The following is a 12,197-nucleotide window of genomic DNA, read 5'->3' as shown; positions in this document are numbered from 1 at the left end:
AGACAGACAGACAGACAGACAGATAGACAGACAGACAGACAGACAGATAGACAGACAGACAGACAGACAGATAGATGACAGACAGACAGACAGACAGACAGATAGATAGTTTAAATACTTATAAGTAATATGTAGCTCATTCTAAAAGCTTTTAAAAATGTGGTACATTTTTTTCATACTACAATGATGTAAATGAAAGGTATGCAAAAGCACAAATATCGTGTGTCTGCGCATGAATATAGTAGCCTACATCTTGAAAGCTTTTAAATAATGTGGTATATTTTTAACACACTAAACACTACAGCGATGTAAATGAAGGGTATGCAAAAGCAGAAATGTCAGCGCGTGTGTCTGCGCATACCGGTCCGGCGAGTTGAAATGCAAAAAAAAAAAAAGCCGGGAGCGCGTCCAAAGCGTTCGCGCGCTCCCGCCGCTCCTCCCAGAGTGAAGTTAAAGCGCGAGGCGAGCGCAGCGCTCCGGAGTCTCTCCGCGGAACTTTCCAAAGGAACTCTCTATCAAAACCACTGCATATCAACTCCACTCGAGCATACATGAGACATATTTCATATCGTTCGGAAAGAAACGCGAGTTGTTGGATACATTAACGCAGGACTGACGGAACGCGCTCGGTGCGTTTGCCTCCAACGCGCCGCTGATGCGCTCGAGCTGGTGAGTGAAACTCAAGTTTAAAGAGTGAAAAAGACGAGAAATAACACTTGTGTTGTGTTTTTAACACATTCGGATGTTGATTTTACAGTGTCAGTGTGAAAATTCCTACATTACCGATCTCAAATTCATGTGTAGACGAACCCATATGTATTACAGCTCGTGTTTACATTATGCATATAGATTCATTTAGCAGGCAAATGAGCAATAGCCCTATTGCTTTTAATACACAAGATATGCTCTCTAAGAGTTATCTTAGATGCGCTGCAATAAAGTTTCAAAGTTAGACTGAAACTTTAATCGTCTGTTCACGGTTTTACAAACACTGCATTGGTTCAGAGCGTTTCAAAAGGTTTGACGCTGGTGCACTTGAGTGTAAAGTGTGCATGCTTGTGCATGTGTAACGTAATGTTGTGCATATTACCAGCATTGTGCACAAGCATACGAACAACTATTCAGCAAAAGTCTATTTAAACGCTTTAAAATAGGGGTCTTAAGTTGCTGTAAGTTCTTAGTGCTTCATTTAAGGTTCTACAGGTCAGTATTTGGGTTCTGGGTTCCTTAAGGCACCAATGGTTTTCTAAAGAACTAAAGAAAAGTTCATTGCAGAACCTAAAGCAGTTCCTTCAATGGAATCAGGCTGCAAAACCCTGTTTAGTTCAAATTAGAACCTTTATTTTTTAAGACTGTATATGCCTTTTATACACATACACACACTCTTAAATGCTATATAATCATTGTGGAATAAATGAAAAGCTCTGAACGACCAATGCAAACGTTGGTGAGTTCAAGTGTTTGACCGCAGCAGGACAAAAGCATTGCGTCTGGACCGCGCCGGCTTCTATTTCTCTCAGAGAAAGCGTATTTTGGTGCCGTTTGCTTTTATTTTAGGAGCTGGTTCCACATCAAACTCTGGCAGTCGAGAAGTTCAGCAAACAAATGGCCACAAACAGGTTTATTTTGGTCCGCTCAACAGGAGTTCAAAGGTAGTGCTGCGGCTCAAAGGCAAATCTGTTTAGTCACACGGGCGTAAAGGAGATTAAATGTTATTACTTCTGGTTTTACCGACTTTATTTCATGTTTCTAATTCTTACTCAGTGGTGTGTCGGTGATTAGTCCAAGAGAGGGAGGAAGCCGTCAACTATCTTGTCTGGGTCATAAAACTGTCATAAAATAAATTAAGTGATAAAAATTAATATAATACAGACCTGAGGGCAGAAGCAAAGACAGATGCTCTTCTAAGAGCAAGTAATACATTTAGGTTATAAATAAAAAGAAAGACAATATACCCATAAATCTTACAATTACATTAAACATTTTCAGATGTTAAGAAGTTTCTTTGGGATAAATCTCTTTATTCCTGAAGAATAAGAATCGGAACAAAAAGTGACCAAATCTTGACATATTACCGTCATCTTTCCATTAAGAGCCTGAAGGAAATGTGAAACATGTCTTGTTAGTATTCTGTATATTTATCTCTGCCTGTGTAATTTCAGATTTCAGCGCTAGTTTATGATAGCAAGCTGATATGGAAAGCAGGCGCCTCGTGAGCGGTGTCATTCAAACATGTGATAATCATCTTTGTGTGGCTCGAAACAGGCACAGAACGCCGTTTAGTCTTTAATTGCATTTAATTAAGTTCAGCGGAAAGCCCGACACTATACTCAGAAGCAATAAAATCCTTCGAAAACACAACTGAAAGCCCCATTCAATGCTTTTTTGTCACAGAGAAGCGTTTGTTTGAGCACCAGGCTGGACTTTGAACTTTGCTTTCCTTTTCTTGCACAAAATGAGAAGTTTTGTTTTGATTGCATCCTCTTTCTTTCCTGGCTGAAGGCTTTACGGATAAAATATCTTAATGCATATGTGAAACTGTGTAAACTAATATGAATCAGACTCCGTGGATGGAGACCAGAGTATCTTCCTGTGTGCGTGCAGTTCAGGGTTTCATAGTGGCTTCCTAAATTCCTTGGCACTTGCAAATGTCGAAGAGAGGAGATTGTGTAGACGTTGAGAAGACAAAGCGGAAGGTGAGAGGATATGAGAAAGGATGAAACTAGAGGGAAAAGCAAATATTCCTCTCTGTGAGACTTCATTAAAGGAACAGTTCACCCAAAATTGAAAATTAGATGAAATTGTACTCCCCCTCAGGCCATCCAAGATGTAGATGAGTTTGTTTCTTCATCAGAACAGATTTGGAGAAATGTAGCATTTCATCACTTGTTCACCAGTGGATCCCTCTGCAGTGAATGGGTGCCGTCAGAATGAGAGTCCACACAGCTGATAAAAACACTTTGCTTCTTTCAAACATGCAGCTTTTCACTTCACAAGACATTAATTGATGAACGGGAGTCATTTGGATGACTGTGTTTGGACTCTCATTCTGACGGCACCCATTCACTGCAGAGGATCCATTGCTGAGCAAGTGATGCAATGCTACATTTCACCAAATCTGATGAAGAAACAAACTCATCTACATCTTGGATGGTTTGAGGGTGACTAAATTTTCAGCAAAATGTAATTTTTGGAACTATTAATTTAAGGAGCTGTGAGTGGGGTGGGGGCACGACTAAAACTTTTAATTGTAATTAACTTTACAAGATAATTTTCCCGACATATGGCATCATGCAAATAAATGCGGTATGCTTGAGGCAATTATTGAGTGAAAATGAAAATTCTGTCATCATTTACATAAACAACGATCACAAAACTCGCACTTCTTGTTGTTAATTGTAAATAAAAGTCTCTTTAACCTTAAACTAACCTTCCATGAAGCAATAATGTAAAACAATAAGCTCCTGTTTTGGTATCATCTGATACGCCGCTAGAATGTGCGTCTGACAGCAGACAAGACTGTGTGGCAAATCAAGCTCCTCGTGCCAGCTTTCCTCGCAGTGTCAAAATAACATCCCTATGGTATTTCCCTACCGGTCTGTCCAAACACCATCACTCACAGCTCAGAACAGAACCACAGGCTTTTTGTGCTAAACACACACACGACTCTACACATCTAAAAGTTCTCTTGAAGACCACCTCCTTGTGTCTGTGCTGCAGTATTTCTTAATCGTGTCATGAATGCAGGACATAATACTTCTGTCTGTCTCTCCTTTTTACAAGATGTAATATAAGTCTCAGGTGTCCCCAGAATGTGTCTGTGAAGTTTCAGCTCAAATTACCCCACAGATAATTTATTATATCATTTTGAAAATGCCTATTTTGAGTGGAAGCGGAAATAAGCTGTTTTAGTGCATGTCTCTTTAAATGCAAATGAGCTGCTGCTCCCCATCCCCTTTTCCAGCTTGTATCTCAGATCTCTACCAAAAAACATTGGTTTGGTTTTGATTATCATGATGTCTATCGCACTGAAATCATGCATTTTAAAGCCACATCAATTTCAATGTCTGATATATGGTTTCCTGAGCGCACACGCACAGAAAGTGGCTGTCACTAAACTAGGTTCACTTTCACACAAGTTTATGTTAAAAACATGCATAGGTTACAAAAACACAGTCGGTAATGTCTGTGAAGTTAAACAGCTGGGGGGAAAATCGCATGTTTATATTAGATCTGTGTATTAAGTGACAGAAGCGTAATATACAGTACCTACTGCCGTCTCAAATTCTACAATAAAAGGTTAAACAATATTCTACAATAAACTATTTTAAATAATCTAAAAATATATATTATAAAAGATTCTAAATTAAAAGATCTTTGAAGATTTTAAAACAAAAGATTCTAAAATATTCTACATTCAAATATTATAAAAGAGTACATTAAAAGATTCAAATGAAAAGATTCTGCAATAAAATAATTTAAAACATTCTACAATAAAATAATTGTAAAAATCAGGTTCTGATTTATTCAGGTTCTAAAATATTCTACAATAAACTATTCTAAAAAAAATATATATTAAAATATTTAAAGATTCTATATTAAAAGTTTCAGAATGAAAATATTCTAAAAGATTCTACGATAAAATATTTTGAACATTGTAAAACAAAAGAAAAAAAAAACATTCTACAACAAAACATTTTAAATGATTCTACAATCAACTGTAAAAGATGAAAATATTATTACATTTTCTACATTAAAACATTTGAAAAAATTATAAAATACAAGGTTCTAAATATTTTCTTTAAAAGTGCATTAAAATATACTAAACTATTCTACAGTCAAATAAAAGAATAAACCCATTGTATGACAAGGCTTTATCAGTAGGGCTGGAATGGCACTGGGCAAAATCTGAAGGGTGTTTCAGCGCTCTTGTTCCCACATGATCGGATTTGTGGCGTCCTGCTGATTTCGGTTCCCTTTTACACCAATTATCAGGCCGTTCTCTGCCGGCCTGTCCGTCACAATGCTGGATTAAGAGGTGAAAAGTCAGACAGGAGGTGAAGGCAGGGGAGCGGTGAAGGGCCATAAAGAGGACAGAAAGACAGGGTTATTCAAACAGTGGGCGGCTCGAAGGAGTCGACAGGGCAGAAAAAGCAACACTTGTGAAAGAATGCAAAGGGAAAGCAGTGTAAGGCCAAACCTCATCTCTAATTGCACGCAGCATGCAACATGGCATGTCTGATAGGAGCTTTTTAAACAGGAGATTTCAGGATCTTCCAGGTGGCTTCAGCGCTCTTAAATCAATCCTCAGGCTTCAAAGAACCGCAGAGCAGTGCTGACCAAGCAGCCCGACTCACCCGTCACTGCTGCCAAACCAAACCCGAGAAGACCTTGATGGATGGAGCCAAATGATGCGTTCTGAAGAGCCACATCAAACCTCGCTATAACACACACACACATGCGACGGTTTCAGGCCTCTCAGCTGCAGCTCAAACCCCCCAAAAACACCAGCATTCGTCAAACGCTCCCGGTCCGCAGCGAATATGGCAAAAATCAGAAAAATGCCGGTATGTCCACCAAACTATTTCCCCTCAGAAAGCTCAGGGTGGGGGGAGCATATCCGCGCGAGCCGCTGCAAATTGCCGCATTTTCGCCAGGCAGTAAAAAAAGAAAATGACTTTCATTTTAAGGCTGTAATTACCTCCTGACTGAACTGTAATTAGGAAATGATCCTTGAACCGAAGACGCAGAGCAGCAGCAGCAGCAGCTCCAGTGACCGCGGCCCTGAACTCTACGCCAGGTCAAAGACACTATTAATGGATAATGCGAATTCAAACAGAGCGCCCGATGAACATGAACTTCCCGATAAGTGCAGAATAAGTGTTAGTTTAAGATGCTCTGCTCTTGTTTAAATGTTTAGACTCGGGCCGTGTGCTGCAGAAGATGTGTGTGGGTCGCTGTTTGTTTGAACCTGAGGGTCAGCAGCCGGCGTCGAGTCGTGGAATGTGTTGATGAACTGTGTTCGCGCAAACACACATCCAGCTAGTTTCTCCAGCTAGTCCACCTGCAGCACATGCGGACGCCGGGCCGTATCTCTGACGCGTGTCCTGTCATGCGGCCGTTCCTCTGCAGCTATTTCAGTAGAGGTTAACGGCACTCGTATCTGCTTTCAGCCGGCACGGGTGACACGGACGCTCTGGATCTGCATGTGTTTGCAAAATAATTTGCATTAGCAACACTGAAGGAGCTTTATTTATGTTATGCGATAAAAATAACAAAAAGTCTATTGTGCAGCGATAGTAATTGCAATAAAGTAGCATTGTATTAGCATGTTTTTTTCTGTACCATGCTAAGATATGCAGGTATATGAATATGGCAGTTATTCAAAGTATCATGCTAGATAAAATGTAATTAGTTATAGGCATAGGTTTTTTTCAGTTTATCAATTTATTTAAATAATTCCAATTGTGTGTATACATATATATAAAACACAATTTAAATTATTTAAATAAATTCAAAATATTAAACAAATTAAATATTACATGTTAGATTATATTTACATGTACTTTTATCTAAATAATAACAAATTATTTATATATTATTATCCATCTATCTAATTATTTATATTATTATCTACATATATATATTTATCTCTATAGCTAGTGATTTTTAGACACAATTAAATTACATAATTACATTTTTTAAATTTTTAATACAAATTCTTTGTATTTTATGTATTATATTACATGATATGACATTGTTCACACAGTTTGAATTATTTCAATAAATAGATACTATTAAATAAATGACATTTTATATTATTATATTAACATGTAAATCTATATAGCTATCCATCCATCCATCTATCCATATATATATAACATTTATGAATTATATTATATTTAATGTTAATTTATTTACATCGTTTCAGTGAACTGTTGCCATATGTAAGACTACAGAGCTATAGATTTAAATCGTTTGGTCTTGAATTGATTTCATGAAAAATGTTTGAGTTTGTATTGATATCTCTGACTGCAGACTGCAGACTCCAGGATCTTGGCAAATCTGAGTGCAATTTGAGGTGAAATTGTTTAGATCTTGTCTCAAACTCACAAAACGTGAGGTTCTTTACTTCAGGAGAAACATCTGAGGAGCAGGAGACATAAATACTGTGGAGGTCTCTATTTACTCTCATCGCTGTCCGGGAGAAACACAAAACTGAGATATTAAACAGACTCCAACAGGATTAGCATCTGTAAACGCGAGTTAGCAAGGTTTACATCTGTAATTTGGCCATCTTGTCAGCAGATCACCACAGAACCGTCCAAAACTCAAAACTCCTGCTTCTCAGTACAAACTCGTGCGAGTCTCTGTCAGATACAGCTAATCATATAGTGAGAAACATAATGCAGCCGCAGCATATGACCTAGTTAAAGCGATGAAGAGCGAGTGTGCCTGACGCGTGGAGTGTATTTTGGTGTCGAGTCAGACACACTTTGTGCAAATATCCAGTTTCAGGTGTTGCAGAAGTGCAAAGGCACGTCAACGAGTCATATTTAATATTCGAGGCACTGAATCACCCTGACGCGCGTTACTAAGAAAACGTGTTTGTGCATTAATAATCAACAAATAACAATCCTCCTTAAAATACCACAGTGAATCACTGCTCTTAAATAGCCTCTGTTGAGCCGTAACATTCATTCATGAGACTTCAGACGCACATTTCACAATCATATGTTTCATAATACGGTGTTAAATTATTCAAAAATAAAGGCAGATAATGATTTTAAAAAATACTGTGGTAATACCATGCTACAGTGATGAAAATTGTATTATTTTTTATATATATACCATACTACTGATCGATAACCATATTCATAAAATATGGCAATTATGGTTGAATCTCAGTTTAAAAAATGTTAAGGCATATTTCAGCCCAAAATTCAACGAAAAGGACAATTTCTTTGCATTATTTTACATTCTTTTTATGACAATTCAGCATCTTTTTCCATTTGAACAAAGCATATTATCATTATACATGAATTCTTTACCGTTTATGTCAGATGTAATTGTTTTTATATTACAGTAGCCAGAATTTATTTTCCTTTTTATTTTGGGTTGAAATATGACCCAGGCATGTTTTGTGAGGTTCATTCTTTCATGTTGTTCCAAGTTACTTCAAAGAATACCATGAAAGTGTAGTGATTTCTCAGAAGCTGATAACTCTTCTCTAATTGACATGTAGAGAGAAAAGCAGTGATTTTCTGATTTTCTGTGTTATCTGATCAAACCGCGTCCAAAACACACAAACAACCTGTTGAGCACCGCAGTTTTCCTCAGGGCTCATCATGTGTGACTCTGACAGTCTTTTCAACACATCTGTGAAGACCAGGCCGTGTGATTACTTCACTTGCATACTTCATGGTGTTTACACACAAACGAATCAGATGTAAATATCTTCATGATAAGGAATGTATCATGGGCCTCATCGATGAAAGTCATAAATTTCCCCAACCTTTCAAACATCAAATGACTTTAGGTGTCATATTTCCAAAAGATGCAGGTCAGATAGTGAAGTCCTCTACTATAGTAAAGGGAGAATGATAATACTAAGGGCCAGTAAGATTTTTAAAGGAAATTAATACTTTTATTCAGAAAGAATGCATTAAAAAACAGCTCAACTGTTTTCAACATTTGCAATAATAAATGTTTCTTGAGCAGCAGATCAGAATATTAGAATGATTTCTGAAGAATCATGTGACACTGAAGACTGGAGAAAATTCAGCTTTGATCACAGGAATAAATTACATCACAACATATATTCAAATAGAAAATAGCTGTTTTAAAATTGTAATAGCATTTCACAATATTACTATTTTTATGGTATTTTTTGATCCAAAAATACAGCCTTGGCGAGCATTAGAGACTTCTTTAAAAACCTTAGTTTGCATAAAACTAGGTGAAAATGATTCATAAAGTAATAATATTCTTTATTTTTTTTAAATAATATTTTACATTTATGACTGGATGTCTTTATTAGATTTAGCTCACTTCTGGGGACAATTCTGTAACCAAAGTCAAGTTAAGCGAATGCAAGCATGCAGAATAACAATAAAACCGAAGCCACTGAACATGAAGAGCTGACAGAAACAAAATGAATACACATACTTTAACTCGTCTGAATCGATACTGCAGTGAAGCCGTCAGCCTGCATTCCTGCACTAAGTGTGTGTGTGTGTAAGATAAACATGCCGGACAGCCTGCAACGCTTCACTCAACTGCATTAAACACCTCTAGAATCTGCACTAAAGACAGCTCGCTTTCTTTCCATTGCAAATACAACACTGATGTTGCCTTTACCAGCAGAATGCTACAGTTTACCTACTCGACCCTCTATTACCCAAAATATCCAAATCACATTTAAATTCATGCATTTAACAGATGTTTTCGTCCAGAACAAAAGCAAATCTGTGCTTTTGGCAGAAAGTTACTTTTAAAAGCAATGCATTACAATATTGCGTTACTCTATAAATAAAGTAACTAAATGCATTACTTAGTAATGCACTACATAATATTTGCGGTACTTTTTGTCACCTGGGCTGGGCTTGCTTATTTGTTTTTTAATAACAAAAAACCCAAAAGTTACCAGTTACTTGGAAAAGTAATCTGATTACAAAACTCGCATTACTTGTAATGCGTTACCTCCAAAACTGATCACCACAAGTGGGAAACTGTAAACTAATTCAAGAAGCTGCACAACACTATTATTGGAGTGATTTTTACAAGAATATACAATTTCAGCCTTTCTACTTCAAAATGTCATGTTTAATTCAATGTGTTACTTGCCAATTCTTTCATTATTTGTGACAATTTCTTAGTAAAAATTGTTTCTACACCATTTTTTTCCCCAGTGCATAAGGAAAACCAACTAAAAAGTGGACTTTTTCATCTGCTTTATCGTCCACAAGGCAAACATGGTCTGATCATCTAGAAAAGTAAAACCTTTCATGTCCATAGCACGCACTAAACCTTAATATTTAAAGAGATGGATCACCCAAAAAATGCTAATTGAACTTCGCTGAACTATCCCTTTAAGGCTAGGGGTCTGTTTAAATCTAGTAATAATGATAAATAATAAAGCGAGGGAGGTGGACACAAACGTGCAGACAGGCCAGTGCGTGCACCCACCCTTTCCTCCCCCATAAAGATACTTCCTGAAGCATTCCAGCCCCGACCTACAGTCGGACAAACAGCTGCGTGACGCTTACTGAACCTTTGGCCTTCTCCCACTCTTACAGAGCCTGCGGAGAGAGAAGGACACGACGAGAGAGGAGAGACAAGACAAGACAGCATCCCGTCACACACCCCGGTGAGTCTGACATCTACCTGTCTTGAATGCAGATGGCACGTTTTGGAGCTTGGAGCCAGAATCGAGGACATGCATAAACGATCTGGCGCTGCAGCTTCCAAAACCACACATTTGGCTTGAGCTGTATAGCGAAAAGCCACAAAACATCCCGTCTCAATAAAACCCCCTCTGAAATCCGATTGACAGCTTAATGAAAAGTGGTCTAGTAAGTAAATGTGTGTAAGCTACACAAGCGCGATGCTCAGCTTCGGTTCCAACTATAATCGAACACACCCGAACCAGCCAACCAGGGTCTTTGGGTTTAGTGGAAAAATACAGCGCACTCGCTCTCAATTTGCATACTTATGTGCTAAAAGTACATACTCTGCTGGTTATGAAAGTACAAATATGTGAGCATGTAGTAACCCAGCTAACAAAAATATGTTCCAAAAATGTTTTGCTAAAGTTCCCATTAAGTTACGAACATGTTATGTCTGACATCCAGTTTGTTTCAAATGTTTTAGACATTTTTTTTCTTAGTTATGCAAAAATTAAAGAAAACATTAAGGGAATACTCCCTTTGATCTTTTTGCAAACATTATGGTTGAAACAAGCAGTTAGTAACGTTTAAAAACGTAAGGCGAACATCAATCTAAATGTTTTTTTAAAAAGGTTCCATGAACAATGTATAAACGTTTTGTGCTAATGTTTAAGAATGTTATTAAAGACAACGTTCTATTAATGTTACTGGAAAGAATGTTTGTTCATAACGTTGAGAGAACCATTAAGTTATGAAAACATTATTTCTGAATGTTCTCTGAATGTTTAAAAGTTTTAAAAACGTTTTCTTTTGGTTATGAGTATGTTTGAGAAACATTCAATTAACATTCTATTGATGTTACATAGCGTTTGTTCATAATGTTGAGAGAATCTTGCCAGAACGTTAGCCAAAGTTCTGAGAAAGCTGGAAAACCTTGTAAATACTGGGACAAACTACAATGCCATAAAATTGTATTTTGATAGCACAAACTTGCTGTATGTAAGTGTTAACATCTAAATTCATTATTATTCATTGTTAACTTACAATTGTTCAATTCATACATTTAAAATTTCTACTGAACTGCATACCTCAGTAACTGAATATTACTAAATCTCTTGTAACTCAAAAATTAGAGTGATTAGACCATGACCATGGGTTCAATTCACTTCGAGTCACTTCGGATCAAAGTGTCTGCCAAATGTAAATGTGAAAAGGAAAAAAAAAAATCAATGAAAATATTTACAGAAAGGGGTCGTGGGTAATATAAGCTGAAAAGCACGCATGTGTGATCTACTAGCACACAGTCTTCAACATGCTGTGATTTGGGATGCACTGAAACTCAACTTACTCGTCTACTATTGGAAACACATTGGATTCAGTCTAGACTTCCAGAAACAAGACTGACTAGTGACTTCTGGAGCACTGAAAGGCCCAGTGTGCACTGGAGCTGTTAATAGTGAAAGCCTCCAGCTGTGGTTGTGTTTGTATAAAGATGAGTGAGTGTCTAGTCAAGCATATACGCGTTTCACAGCCTGGTCAAGCATGTAGCAGCAGTCAAGCCTTGAGCCCGTTTGGACGATGGGGGTTCCTGTATTGTACTGCCTGAGGTGGGACAAGGGCTAATAAAACACAACTCCCCTCACCCTGCCATGGCCTGTCCCAACAGCCCGGGGGTCACTCACTACTGTGTGTCCTCCATTCCCTCTTGACCTGGACACAAGTCAGAGCTCAACAATAAAGTGTTGCATCGTATATCATTAATTTCCAGCAATAGTTTGTCTATGGATTTATATATAAATATTACACACA

General features: G+C 37.5%; 2 protein-coding genes across 2 annotated transcripts in view; one reads left to right on the top strand and one right to left on the bottom strand.

Annotated features, from left to right (window-relative positions):
- The window catches only part of coro7 (coronin 7), a 155,019-nt gene that overhangs the window by 30,016 nt on the left and 112,806 nt on the right, over positions 1–12,197 (bottom strand). The gene's annotated exons all lie outside the window — the stretch shown is intronic.
- The window catches only part of LOC107695709 (vasorin-like), a 29,362-nt gene continuing 17,623 nt past the window's right edge, over positions 459–12,197 (top strand). The window contains exons 1-2 of the mRNA XM_016495734.1: positions 459–669; positions 10,299–10,369. The gene's annotated coding sequence lies outside the window, so the exon portion shown is untranslated. The remainder of the gene's footprint in view (positions 670–10,298; positions 10,370–12,197) is intronic.

The sequence above is a fragment of the Sinocyclocheilus anshuiensis genome, unplaced genomic scaffold (assembly GCF_001515605.1).
Source record: "Sinocyclocheilus anshuiensis isolate Anshui unplaced genomic scaffold, SAMN03320099.WGS_v1.1 scaffold1075, whole genome shotgun sequence".
Classification (NCBI taxonomy): Eukaryota; Metazoa; Chordata; class Actinopteri; order Cypriniformes; family Cyprinidae; genus Sinocyclocheilus; species Sinocyclocheilus anshuiensis.
Note: the sequence above shows the minus strand (reverse complement) of the source record. Positions and strands in the feature narration are given on the sequence as shown.